Genomic DNA, 15,622 nt, shown 5'->3' on the forward strand with positions numbered 1-15,622 from the left:
GGCAAGTGTGTATCTTATATTTAATTCCGATGCAATTTCTGTGTTTCTTCGTCACTGTGAAGGTCCAAGGGATACAGTAAACCTGCAGAGGTGCATCGGAATATAAAACTGGTGACACCGGAAACGCTCAAAACATAGACAGTAGTAGGACTCAGTCTTCCTGTACTTAAGTCGGCATTGTGTCTGTTATATTTAATTCCGATGCAATTTCTGTGTTTCTTCGTCACTGTGAAGGTCCAAGGGATACAGTAAACCTGCAGAGATGCATCGGAATGTAAAACTGGTGACTCAGGAAACGTTCAAAACATAGACAGTAGGAAAACTCAGTCCTTCTCTACTAAAGTCGGCATTGTGTCTCTTATATTTAATTCCAATGCAATTTCTGTGTTTCGTCGTCAATGGGAAGGTCCAAGGGATACAGTAACCCTGCAGAGGTGCATCGGAATGTAAAACTGGTGACGCAGGAAACGCTCAAAAAATAGACCGTAGGAAGACTCAATCTTCCTGTACTTAAGTCGGCATTGTGTCTCTTATATTTAATTCCGATGCAATTTCTGTGATTCTTCGTCAATGGGAAGGTCCAATGGATACAGTAAACCTGCAGAGGTGCATCGGAATGTAAAACTGGTGGCGCAGGAAACGTCCAAAGTATAGACAGTATGAAGACTCAATGTTCCTGTACTTAAGTCGGCATTGTGTCTCTTATATTTAATTCAGATGCAATTTCTGTGTTTCATCGTCAATTGGAAGATCCAAGGGATACAGTAAACCTGCAGAGGTGCATCGAAATGTAAAACTGGTGACACAGGAAAGGCTCAAATCATACACAGTAGAAAGACTCAGTCTTCCTGTACTTAAGTCAGCATTGTGTCTTTTATATTTAATTCCAATGCAATTTCTGTGTTTCATTGTCAATGGGAAAGTCGAAGGGAAACAGTATACCTGCAGAGGTGCATCGGAATGTAAAACTGGTGACACAGGAAACGCTCAAAACATAGAGAGTAGGAAGACTCAGTCTTTCTGTACTTAAGTAGACATTGTGTCTCTTATATTTAATTCCGATGCAATTTCTGTGTTTCATCGTCACTATGAAGGTCCAAGGGATACTGTAGACCTGCGTAGGGGCATAGGAATGTATAACTGGTGACACAGGAAACGCTCAAAACATAGACAGTAGGAAGACTCAGTCCTTCTGTACTTAAGTCGGCATTGTGTCTCTTATATTTAATTCCGATGCAATTTCTGTGTTTCATCGTCAATGGGAAAGTCGAAGGGAAACAGTATACCTGCAGAGGTGCATCGGAATGTATAACTGGTGACACAGGAAACGCTCAAAACATAGACAGTAGGAAGACTCAGTCCTTCTGTACTTAAGCCGTCATTGTGTCTCTTATATTTAATTCCGATGCCATTTCTGTGATTCATAGTCAATGGGAAGGTCAAAGGGATACAGTAAACATGCAGATGTGCATCGGAATGTAAAACTGGTGACACAGGAAACGCTCAAAACATAGACAGAAGGAAGACTCAGTCTTCCTGTACTTAAGTCGGCATTGTGATTCTTATATTTAATTCCGATGCAATTTCTGTGTTTCTTCGTCACTGTGAAGGTCCAAGGGATACTGTAAACCTGCAGAGGTGCATCGGAATGTAAAACTGGTGACGCAGGAAACGCTCAAAAAATAGACTGTAGGAAGACTCAATCTTCCTGTACTTAAGTCGGCATTGTGTCTCTTATATTTAATTCCGATGCAATTTCTGTGATTCTTCGTCAATGGGAAGGTCCAATGGATACAGTAAACCTGCAGAGGTGCATCGGAATGTAAAACTGGTGACGCAGGAAAGGTCCAAAGTATAGACAGTAGGAAGACTCAATGTTCCTGTACTTAAGTCGGCATTGTGTCTCTTATATTTAATTCAGATGCAATTTCTGTGTTTCATCGTCAATTGGAAGATCCAAGGGATACAGTAAACCTGCAGAGGTGCATCGAAATGTAAAACTGGTGACACAGGAAACGCTCAAATTATACACAGTAGAAAGGCTCAGTCTTCCTGTACTTAAGTCGGCATTGTGTCTGTTATGTTTAATTCCGATGTAATTTCTGTGTTTCATTGTCAATGGGAAGGTGCAAGGGATACAGAAAACCTGCAGAGGTGCATCGGAATGTAAAACTGGTGACACAGGAAACGCTCAAAACATAGAGAGTAGGAAGTCTCAGTCTTTCTGTACTTAAGTCGACATTGTGTCTCTTATATTTAATTCCGATGCAATTTCTGTGTTTCATCGTCACTATGAAGGTCCAAGGGATACTGTAGACCTGCATAGGGGCATAGGAATGTAAAACTGGTGACACAGGAAACGCTCAAAACATAGACAGTAGAAAGAATCAGTCTTCCAATACTTAAGTCGGCATTGAGTCTTTTATATTTAATTCCGATGCAATTTCTGTGTTTCATCGTCAATGGGAAAGTCGAAGGGCAACAGTATACCTGCAGAGGTGCATCGGAATGTAAAACTGGTGACACAAGAATCGCTCAAAACATAGACAGTAGGAAGACTCAGTCTTCCTGTACTTATGTCGGCATTGTGTCTCTTATATTTAATTCCGAAGCAATTTCTGTGTTTCATCGCCACTTTGAAGGTCGAAGGGATACAGGAAAACCTGCAGAGGTGTATGGGAATGTAAAACTGGTGACACAGGAAACGCTCAAGGCATAGACAGTTGGAAGACTTGGTCTTTCTGTACTTACAACGTCATTGTGTCTCTTATATTTAATTCCAATGCAATTTCTGTGTTTCATCGCCAATGGGACGGTCCAAGGGACACAGTAAACCTGTAGAGGTGCATCGGAATGTAAAACTGGTGACACTGGAAACGCTCAAAACGTAGACCGTAAGATGACTCAGTTTTCTTGTCCTTAAGTCGGCGTTGTGTCGCTTATATTTAATTCCAATATAATTTCTGTGTTTCATTGTCAATGGGAAGGTGCAAGGGATACAGCAAACCTGCAGAGGTGCATCGGAATGTAAAACTGGTGACACAGGAAACGCTCAAAACATAGACAGTAATAAGACTCAGTCTTCCTGTACTTAAGTCGGCGTTGTGTCTCTTATATTTAATTCCGATGCAATTTCTGTGTTTCATCGTCAATGGAAAGGTCCAATGGATACAGTAAACCTGCAGAGGTGCATCGGAATGTAAAACTGGTGACACAGGAAGCGTTCAAATCATATACAATAGAAAGACGCACTCTTCCTGTACTTAAGTCGACATTGTGTCTCTTATATTTCATTCCGATGCAATTTCTGTGTTTCATCGTCGCTGTGAAGGTCCAATGGATACAGTAAACCTGCAGAGGTGCATCGGAATGTAAAACTGGTGACACAGGAAACGCTCAAAACATAGACGGTAGAAAGTCTCAGTCTTCCTGTACTTAAGTCGGCATTGTGTCTTTTATATTTAATTCCGATGCAATTTCTGTGTTTCATCGTCAATGGGAAAGTCGAAGGGAAACAGCATACCTGCAGATGTGCATCGGAATGTAAAACTGGTGACACAGGAAACGCTGAAAACATAGACAGTATGAACGCTCAGTCTTCCTGTACTTAAGTCGGTATTGTGTCTCTTATATTTAATTCCGATGCAATTTCTGTGCTTCATCGTCACTTTGTAGGTCCAACGGATACAGGAAGACCTGCAGAGGTGCATGGGAATGTAAAACTGGTGACACAGGAAACGCTCAAAACATAGACAGTAGGAAGACTCAGTCTTCCTGTACTTAAGTCTGCATTGTGTCTCTTATATTTAATTCCGATGCAATTTCTGTGTTTCATCGTCACTTTGAAGGTCCAAGGGATACAGGAAAACCTGCAGAGGTGCATGGGAATGTAAAACTGGTGACACAGGAAACTCTCAAACCGCAGACCGTAAGAAGACTCAGTTTTCATGTACTTAAGTCTGCGTTGTGTCTCTTATATTTAATTATGATGTAATTTCTGTGTTTCATCGTCAATGGGATGGTCCGATGGATACAGTAAACCTGCAGAGGTGCATCGGAATGTAAAACTAGTGACGCAGGAAACGCTCAAAAAATAGACAGTAGGAAGACTCAATCTTCCTGTACTTAAGTCGGCATTGTGTCTCTTATATTTAATTCCAACGCAATTTCTGTGATTCATCGTTAATGGGAAGGTCCGATGGATACAGTAAACCTGCAGAGGTGCATCGGAATGTAAAACTGGTGACACAGGAAACGCTCTAAACATAGATAGTAGTAAGACTCAGTCTTCCTGTACTTAAGTTGGCATTGTGTCTGTTATATTTAATTCCGATGTAATTTCTGTGTTTCATTGTCAATGGGATGGTGCAAGGGATACAGCAAACCTGCAGAGGTGCATTAGAATGTAAAACTGGTGACACAGGAAACGCTCAAAACATAGAGAGTAGGAAGACTCAGTCTTTCTGTACTTAAGTGGACATTGTGTCTCTTATTTTTAATTCCGATGCAATTTCTGTGTTTCATCGTCACTATGAAGGTCCAAGGGATACTGTAGACCTACATAGGTGCATCGGAATGTAAAACTGGTGACACAGGAAACGCTCAAAACATAGACGGTAGGGAGACTCAGTCCTTCTGTACTTAAGTCGGCATTGTGTCTCTTATATTTAATTCCGATGCAATTTCTGTGTTTCGTCGTCAATGGGAAGGTCCAAGGGATACAGTAACCCTGCAGACGTGCATCGGAATGTAAAACTGGTGACACAGGAGACGCTCAAAACATAGACAGTAGGAAGACTCAGTCTTCCTGTACTTAAGTCGGCATTGTGACTCTTATATTTAATTCCGATGCAATTTCTGTGTTTCTTCGTCACTGTGAAGGTCCAAGGGATACAGTAAACCTGCAGAGCTGCATCGGAATGTAAAACTGGTGACGCAGGAAACGCTCAAAGAATAGACTGTAGGAAGACTCAATCTTCCTGTACTTAAGTCGGCATTGTGTCTCTTATATTTAATTCAGATGCAATCTCTGCGATTCATCGTCAAAGGGAAGGTCCAATGGATACAGTAAACTGGCAGAGGTGCATCGGAATGTAAAACTGGTGACGCAGGAAATGTCCAAAGTATAGACAGTAGGATGACTCAATGTTCCTGTACATAAGTCGGCACTGTGTCTCTTATATTTAATTCCGATGCAATTTCTGTGTTTCATCGTCAATGGGAAGATCCAAGGGATACAGATAACCTGCAGAGGTGCATCGGAATGTAAAACTGGTGACACAGGAAACGCTCAAATGATAGACAGTAGAAAGACTCAGTCTTTCAGTACTTAAGTCGGCATTGTGTCTTTTATATTTAATTCCGATGCAATTTCTGTGTTTCATCGTCAATGGGAAAGTCGAAGGGAAACAGTATACTTGCAGCGGTGCATCGGAATGTAAAACTGGTGACACAGGAAACGCTCAAACATAGACAGTAGGAAGGCTCAGTCTTCCCGTACTTAAGTCGGCATTGTGTCTCTTATACTTAATTCCGAAGCAATGTCTGTGTTTCATCGCCACTTTGAAGGTCCAACTGATAGAGGAAGACCTGCAGAGGTGCATGGGAATGTAAAATTGGTGACACAGGAAACGCTCAAAACATAGACAGAAGGAAGACTCAGTCTTCCTGTACTTAAGTCGGCATTGTGTCTCTTGTATTTAATTCCGATGCAATTTCTGTGTTTCACCGTCAATGGGAAAGTCGAAGGGAAACAGCATACCTGGAGAGGTGCATCGGAATGTAAAACTGGTGACACAGGAAACGCTCAAACATAGACAGTAGGAAGGCTCAGTCTTCCCGTACTTAAGTCGGCATTGTGTCTCTTATATTTAATTCCGATGCAATTTCTGTGTTTCATCGTCACCTTGTAGGTCCAACTGATAGAGGAAGACCTGCAGAGGTGCATGGGAATGTAAAACTGGTGACACAGGAAACGCTCAAAACATAGACAGTTGGAAGACATTGTCTTCCTGCACTTAAGACGTCATTGTGTCTCTTATATTTAATTCCGATGCGATTTCTGTGATTCATCGCCAATGGGAAGGTCCATGGGACACAGTAAACCTGCAGAGGTGCATCGGTATGTAAAACTGGTGACACTGGAAACGCTCAAACCGTAGACCGTAAGAAGACTCAGTTTTCTTGTACTTAAGTCGGCATTGTGTCTGTTATATTTAATTCCGATGCAATTTCTGTGATTCATCGTCAATGGGAAGTTCAAAGGGATACAGTAAACCTGCAGAGGTGCAACGGAATATAAAACTGGAGACACAGGAAACGCTCAAACATAGACAGTAGGAAGACTCAGTATTCCTCTACTTAAGACGTCATTGTGTCTCTTATATTTAATTGCGGTGCAATTTTTGTGTTTCATCGCCAATGGGAAGGTCCAAGGGACACAGTAAACCTGCAGAGGTGCATCGGAATGTCACACTGGTGACACTGGAAACGCTCAAAACATAGACCGTAAAAAGACTCAGTTTTCTTGTACTTAAGTCGGCGTTGTATCTCTTATATTTAATTCCGGTGTAATTTCTGTGTTTCATCGCCAATGGGAAGATCCAAGGGATACAGTAAACCTGCAGAGGTGCATCGGAATGTAAAACTGGTGACACAGGAAACGCTCAAAACATAGACAGTAGGAAGACTCAGTACTTAAGTCGTCATTGTGTCTCTTATATTTAATTCCGATGCAATTTCTGTGTTTCGTCGTCAATGGGAAGGTCCAAGGGATACAGTAACCCTGCAGAGGTGCATCGGAATGTAAAACTGGTGACACAGGAGACGCTCAAAAAATAGACTGTAGGAAGACTCAATCATCCTGAACTTAAGTCGGCATTGTGTCTCTTATATTTAATTCCGACGCAATTTCTGTGATTCATCGTCAATGGGAAGGTCCAATGGATACAGTAAAGCGTCACAGGTGCATCGGAATGTAAAACTGGTGACGCAGGAAACGTCCAAAATATAGACAGTAGGAAGACTCAATGTTCCTGTACTTAAGTCGGCATTGTGTCTCTTATATTTAATTCCGATGCAATTTCTGTGTTTCATCGTCAATGGGAAGATCCAAGGGATACAGTAAACCTGCAGAGGTGCATCGGAATGTAAAACTGGTGACACTGGAAACGCTCAAAACATTGACAGTAGAAAGACTCAGTCTTCCTGTACTTATGTCGGCATTGTGCCTTTTACATTTAATTCCGATGCAATTTCTGTGTTTCATCGTCAATGGGAAAGTCGAAGGGAAACAGTATACCAGCAGACGTGCATCGGAATGTAAAACTGGTGACACAGGAAACGCTCAAAACATAGACAGTAGGAAGACTCAGCATTCCTGTTCTTATGTCGGCATTGTGTCTCTTATATTTAATTCCGAAGCAATTTCTGTGTTTCATCGCCATTTTGAAGGTCCAAGGGACACAGGAAAACCTGCAGAGGTGCATGGGAATGTAAAACTGGGGACACAGGAAACGCTCAAAACATAGACAGTTGGAAGACTTCGTCTTCCTGTACTTAAGACGTCATTGTGTCTCATATTTAATTCCGATGCAATTTCTGTGTTTCATCCTCAATGGGAAGGTCCAAGGGACAGAGTAAACGTGCAGAGGTGCGTCGGAATGTAAAACTGGTGCCACTGGAAACGCTCAAAACGTAGACCCTAAGAAGACTCAGTTTTCTTGTACTTAAGTCGGCGTTGTGTCTCTTATATTTAATTCCGATGTAATATCTGTGTTTCATCGTCAATGGGAAGGTCCGATGGATACAGTAAACCTGCAGAGGTGCATCGGAATATAAAACTGGTGACGCAGGAACGGTCAAAAAATAGACAGTAGGAAGACTCAATCTTCCTGTACTGAAATCGGCATTGCGTCTCTTATATTTAATTCTGATGCAATTTCTGTGATTCATCGTCAATGGGAAGGTCAAAGGGATACAGTTAACCTGCAGAGGTGCAACGGAATATAAAACTGGAGACACAGGAAACGCTCAAACATAGACAGTAGGAAGACTCAGTCTTCCTCTACTTAAGACGTCATTGTGTCTCTTATATTTAATTGCGGTGCAATTTCTGTGTTTCATCGCCAATGGGAAGGTCCAAGGGACACAGTAAACCTGCAGAGGTGCATCGGAAAGTAACACTGGTGACACTGGAAACGCTCAAAACATAGACCGTAAAAAGACTCAGTTTTCTTTTACTTAAGTCGGCGTTGTATCTCTTATATTTAATTCCGGTGTAATTTCTGTGTTTCATCGCCAATGGGAAGATCCAAGGGATACAGTAAACCTGCAGAGGTGCATCGGAATGTAAAACTGGTGACACAGGAAACGCTCAAAACATAGACAGTAGGAAGACTCAGTACTTAAGTCGTCATTGTGTCTCTTATATTTAATTCCGATGCAATTTCTGTGTTTCGTCGTCAATGGGAAGGTCCAAGGGATACAGTAACCCTGCAGAGGTGCATCGGAATGTAAAACTGGTGACACAGGAAACGCTCAATACATAGACAGTAGAAAGACTCAGTCTTCGCGTACTTATGTCGGCATTGTGTCTTTTATATTTCATTCCGATGCAATTTCTGTATTTCATCGGCAATGGGAAAGTCGAAGGGAAACAGTATACCTGCAGAGGTGCATCGGAATGTAAAACTGGTGACACAGGAAACGCTCAAAACATAGACAGTAGGAAGACTCAGTCTTCCTGTACTTAAGTCGGCATTGTGTCTCTTATATTTAATTCCGATGCAATTTCTGTGTCTCATGGTCACTTTGAAAGTCCAAGGGATACAGGAAAACCTGCAGAGGTGCATGGGAATGTAAAAATGGTGACACAGGAAACGCTCAAAACATAGGCAGTTGGAAGACTCTGTCTTCCTGTACTTATGACGTCAATGTGTCTCTTATATTTAATTCCGATGCAATTTCTGTGTTTCATCGCAAATGGGAAGGTCCAAGGGACACAGTAAACCTGCAGAGGTGCATCGGAATGTAAAACTGGTGACACTGGAAACTCTCAAAACGTAGACCGTAAGAAGACTCAGGTTTTTATGTACTTAAGTGGGCGTTGTGTCTCTTATATTTAATTCCGATGTAATTTCTGTGTCTCATCGTCAATGGGATGGTCCGATGGATGCAGTAAACCTGCAGAGGTGCATCGGAATGTAAATCTGGTGACGCAGGAAACGCTCAAAACATAGACAGTAGGAAGACTCAATCTTCCTGTACTTAAGTCGGCATTGTGTCTCTTATATTTAATTCCGACGCAATTTCTGTGATTCATCGTCAATGGGAAGGTCCGATGTATACAGTAAACCTGCAGAGGTGCATCGGAATGTAGAACTGGTGACACAGGAAACGCTCAAAACATAGACAGTAGGAAGACTCAGTCTTCCTGTACTTAAGTCGGCATTGTGTCTCTTATATTTAATTCCCATGTAATTTCTGTGTTTCATTGTCGATGGGAAGGTGCAAGGGATACATCAAACCTGCAGAGGTGCATCGGAATGTAAAACTGGTGACACAGGAAACGCTCAAAACATAGAGAGTAGGAAGACTCAGTCTTTCTGTACTTAAGTCGACATAGTGTCTCTTATATTTAATTCCGATGCAATTTCTGTGTTTCGTCGTCAATGGGAAGGTCCAAGGGATACAGTAACCCTGCAGAGGTGCATCGGAATACAAAACTGGTGACGCAGGAAACGCTCAAAAAATAGACTGTAGGAAGACTCAATCTTCCTGTACTTAAGTCGGCATTGTGTCTCTTATATTCAATTCCCATGCAATTTCTGTGATTCATCGTCAATGGGAAGGTCCAATGAATACAGTAAACCTGCCGAGGTGCATCGGAATGTAAAACTGGTGACGCAGGAAACGTCCAAAGTATAGACAGTAGGAACACTCAATGTTCCTGTACTTAAGTCGGCATTTTGTCTCTTATATTTAATTCCGATGCAATTTCTGTGTTTCATCGTCAATGGGAAGATCCAAGGGATACAGTAAACCAGCAGAGGTGCATCGGAATGTAAAACTGGTTACACAGGAAACGCTCAAAACATAGACAGTAGAAAGACTCAGTCTTCCTGTACTTAAGTCGGCATTGTGTCTTTTATATTTAATTCCGATGCAATTTCTGTGTTTCATCGCCATCGGAAAGTCGAAGGGAAACAGTATACCTGCAGAGGTGCATCGGAATGTAAAACTGGTGACACAGGAAACGCTCAAAACATAGACAGTAGGAAGACTCAGTCTTCCTGTACTTAAGTCGGCATTGTGTCTCTTATATTTAATTCCGATGCAATTTATGTGTTTCATCGTCACTTTGAAGGTCCAAGGGATACAGGAAACCCTGCAGAGGTGCATGGGAATGTAAAACTGGTGACACAGGAAACGCTCGAAACATAGGCAGTTTGGAAGACTCTGTCTTCCTGTACTTAAGACGTCATTGTGTCTCTTATATTTAATTCCGATGCAATTTCTGTGTTTCATCGCAAATGGGAAGGTCCAAGGGAGACAGTAAACCTGCAGAGGTGCATCGGAATGTAAAACTGGTGACACTGGAAACTCTCAAAACGTAGACCGTAAGAAGACTCAGATTTCATGTACTTAAGTCGGCGTTGTGTCTCTTATATTTAATTCCGATGTAATTTCTGTGTTTCATAGTCAATGGGATGGTCCGATGGATACAGTAAACCTGCAGAGGTGCATCGGAATGTAAAACTTGTGACGCAAGAAACGCTCAAAAAATGGACTGTAGGAAGACTCAATCTTCCTGTACTTAAGTCGGCATTGTGTCTCTTATATTTAATTCCGACGCAATTTCTGTGATTCATCGGCAATGGGAAGGTCCGATAGATACAGTAAACCTGCAGAGGTGCAACGGAATGTAAAACTGGTGACACAGGAAACGCTAAAACATAGACAGTAGTAAGACTCAGTCTTCCTGTACTTAAGTCGGCATTGTGTCAGTTATATTTAATTCCGATGTAATTTCTGTGTTTCATTGTCAACGGGAAGATGCAAGGGATACAGCAAACCTGCAGAGGTACATCGAAATGTCAAACTGGTGACACAGGAAACGCTCAAAGCATAGACAGTAGGAAGACTCAGTCTTCCTGTACTTAAGTCGGCACTGTGCCTCTTATATTTAATTCCGATGCAATTTCTGTGTTTCATTGTCAATTTGAAGGTCATGGGAATGTAAAAGTGGTGACACAGGAAACGCTCAAAACATAGACAGTTGATAGAATCTGTCTTCCTGTACTTAAGACGTCATTGTGTCTCTTATACTTAATTCCGATGCATTTTCTGTGTTTCATCGTCAATTGGAAGATCCAAGGGATACAGTAAACCTGCAGAGGTGCATCGAAATGTAAAACTGGTGACACAGGAAACGCTCAAATTATACACAGTAGAAAGGCTCAGTCTTCCTGTACTTAAGTCGGCATTGTGTCTGTTATGTTTAATTCCGATGTAATTTCTGTGTTTCATTGTCAATGGGAAGGTGCAAGGGATACAGAAAACCTGCAGACGTGCATCGGAATGTAAAACTGGTGACACAGGAAACGCTCAAAACATAGAGAGTAGGAAGTCTCAGTCTTTCTGTACTTAAGTCGACATTGTGTCTCTTATATTTAATTCCGATGCAATTTCTGTGTTTCATCGTCACTATGAAGGTCCAAGGGATACTGTAGACCTGCATAGGGGCATAGGAATGTAAAACTGGTGACACAGGAAACGCTCAAAACATAGACAGTAGAAAGAATCAGTCTTCCAATACTTAAGTCGGCATTGAGTCTTTTATATTTAATTCCGATGCAATTTCTGTGTTTCATCGTCAATGGGAAAGTCGAAGGGCAACAGTATACCTGCAGAGGTGCATCGGAATGTAAAACTGGTGACACAAGAATCGCTCAAAACATAGACAGTAGGAAGACTCAGTCTTCCTGTACTTATGTCGGCATTGTGTCTCTTATATTTAATTCCGAAGCAATTTCTGTGTTTCATCGCCACTTTGAAGGTCGAAGGGATACAGGAAAACCTGCAGAGGTGTATGGGAATGTAAAACTGGTGACACAGGAAACGCTCAAGGCATAGACAGTTGGAAGACTTGGTCTTTCTGTACTTACAACGTCATTGTGTCTCTTATATTTAATTCCAATGCAATTTCTGTGTTTCATCGCCAATGGGACGGTCCAAGGGACACAGTAAACCTGTAGAGGTGCATCGGAATGTAAAACTGGTGACACTGGAAACGCTCAAAACGTAGACCGTAAGATGACTCAGTTTTCTTGTCCTTAAGTCGGCGTTGTGTCGCTTATATTTAATTCCAATATAATTTCTGTGTTTCATTGTCAATGGGAAGGTGCAAGGGATACAGCAAACCTGCAGAGGTGCATCGGAATGTAAAACTGGTGACACAGGAAACGCTCAAAACATAGACAGTAATAAGACTCAGTCTTCCTGTACTTAAGTCGGCGTTGTGTCTCTTGTATTTAATTCCGATGCAATTTCTGTGTTTCATCGTCAATGGAAAGGTCCAATGGATACAGTAAACCTGCAGAGGTGCATCGGAATGTAAAACTGGTGACACAGGAAGCGTTCAAATCATATACAATAGAAAGACGCACTCTTCCTGTACTTAAGTCGACATTGTGTCTCTTATATTTCATTCCGATGCAATTTCTGTGTTTCATCGTCGCTGTGAAGGTCCAATGGATACAGTAAACCTGCAGAGGTGCATCGGAATGTAAAACTGGTGACACAGGAAACGCTCAAAACATAGACGGTAGAAAGACTCAGTCTTCCTGTACTTAAGTCGGCATTGTGTCTTTTATATTTAATTCCGATGCAATTTCTGTGTTTCATCGTCAATGGGAAAGTCGAAGGGAAACAGCATACCTGCAGATGTGCATCGGAATGTAAAACTGGTGACACAGGAAACGCTGAAAACATAGACAGTATGAAGGCTCAGTCTTCCTGTACTTAAGTCGGTATTGTGTCTCTTATATTTAATTCCGATGCAATTTCTGTGCTTCATCGTCACTTTGTAGGTCCAACGGATACAGGAAGACCTGCAGAGGTGCATGGGAATGTAAAACTGGTGACACAGGAAACGCTCAAAACATAGACAGTAGGAAGACTCAGTCTTCCTGTACTTAAGTCTGCATTGTGTCTCTTATATTTAATTCCGATGCAATTTCTGTGTTTCATCGTCACTTTGAAGGTCCAAGGGATACAGGAAAACCTGCAGAGGTGCATGGGAATGTAAAACTGGTGACACAGGAAACTCTCAAACCGCAGACCGTAAGAAGACTCAGTTTTCATGTACTTAAGTCTGCGTTGTGTCTCTTATATTTAATTATGATGTAATTTCTGTGTTTCATCGTCAATGGGATGGTCCGATGGATACAGTAAACCTGCAGAGGTGCATCGGAATGTAAAACTAGTGACGCAGGAAACGCTCAAAAAATAGACAGTAGGAAGACTCAATCTTCCTGTACTTAAGTCGGCATTGTGTCTCTTATATTTAATTCCAACGCAATTTCTGTGATTCATCGTCAATGGGAAGGTCCGATGGATACAGTAAACCTGCAGAGGTGCATCGGAATGTAAAACTGGTGACACAGGAAACGCTCTAAACATAGATAGTAGTAAGACTCAGTCTTCCTGTACTTAAGTCGGCATTTTGTCTCTTATATTTAATTCCGATGCAATTTCTGTGTTTCATCGTCAATGGGAAGATCCAAGGGATACAGTAAACCAGCAGAGGTGCATCGGAATGTAAAACTGGTTACACAGGAAACGCTCAAAACATAGACAGTAGAAAGACTCAGTCTTCCTGTACTTAAGTCGGCATTGTGTCTTTTATATTTAATTCCGATGCAATTTCTGTGTTTCATCGTCATCGGAAAGTCGAAGGGAAACAGTATTTCTGCAGAGGTGCATCGGAATGTAAAACTGGTGACACAGGAAACGCTCAAAACATAGACAGTAGGAAGACTCAGTCTTCCTGTACTTAAGTCGGCATTGTGTCTCTTATATTTAATTCCGATGCAATTTATGTGTTTCATCGTCACTTTGAAGGTCCAAGGGATACAGGAAACCCTGCAGAGGTGCATGGGAATGTAAAACTGGTGACACAGGAAACGCTCGAAACATAGGCAGTTTGGAAGACTCTGTCTTCCTGTACTTAAGACGTCATTGTGTCTCTTATATTTAATTCCGATGCAATTTCTGTGTTTCATCGCAAATGGGAAGGTCCAAGGGAGACAGTAAACCTGCAGAGGTGCATCGGAATGTAAAACTGGTGACACTGGAAACTCTCAAAACGTAGACCGTAAGAAGACTCAGATTTCATGTACTTAAGTCGGCGTTGTGTCTCTTATATTTAATTCCGATGTAATTTCTGTGTTTCATAGTCAATGGGATGGTCCGATGGATACAGTAAACCTGCAGAGGTGCATCGGAATGTAAAACTTGTGACGCAAGAAACGCTCAAAAAATGGACTGTAGGAAGACTCAATCTTCCTGTACTTAAGTCGGCATTGTGTCTCTTACATTTAATTCCGACGCAATTTCTGTGATTCATCGGCAATGGGAAGGTCCGATAGATACAGTAAACCTGCAGAGGTGCAACGGAATGTAAAACTGGTGACACAGGAAACGCTCAAAACATAGACAGTAGTAAGACTCAGTCTTCCTGTACTTAAGTCGGCATTGTGTCAGTTATATTTAATTCCGATGTAATTTCTGTGTTTCATTGTCAACGGGAAGGTGCAAGGGATACAGCAAACCTGCAGAGGTACATCGAAATGTCAAACTGGTGACACAGGAAACGCTCAAAGCATAGACAGTAGGAAGACCCAGTCTTCCTGTACTTAAGTCGGCACTGTGCCTCTTATATTTAATTCCGATGCAATTTCTGTGTTTCATTGTCAATTTGAAGGTCCAAGGGATACAGGAAAACCTGCAGAGGTGCATGGGAATGTAAAAGTGGTGACACAGGAAACGCTCAAAACATAGACAGTTGATAGAATCTGTCTTCCTGTACTTAAGACGTCATTGTGTCTCTTATACTTAATTCCGATGCATTTTCTGTGTTTCATCGTCAATTGGAAGATCCAAGGGATACAGTAAACCTGCAGAGGTGCATCGAAATGTAAAACTGGTGACACAGGAAACGCTCAAATTATACACAGTAGAAAGGCTCAGTCTTCCTGTACTTAAGTCGGCATTGTGTCTGTTATGTTTAATTCCGATGTAATTTCTGTGTTTCATTGTCAATGGGAAGGTGCAAGGGATACAGAAAACCTGCAGAGGTGCATCGGAATGTAAAACTGGTGACACAGGAAACGCTCAAAACATAGAGAGTAGGAAGTCTCAGTCTTTCTGTACTTAAGTCGACATTGTGTCTCTTATATTTAATTCCGATGCAATTTCTGTGTTTCATCGTCACTATGAAGGTCCAAGGGATACTGTAGACCTGCATAGGGGCATAGGAATGTAAAACTGGTGACACAGGAAACGCTCAAAACATAGACAGTAGAAAGAATCAGTCTTCCAATACTTAAGTCGGCATTGA

This window comes from Schistocerca nitens, chromosome 6, assembly GCF_023898315.1.
Source record: "Schistocerca nitens isolate TAMUIC-IGC-003100 chromosome 6, iqSchNite1.1, whole genome shotgun sequence".
Lineage (NCBI taxonomy): Eukaryota > Metazoa > Arthropoda > Insecta > Orthoptera > Acrididae > Schistocerca > Schistocerca nitens.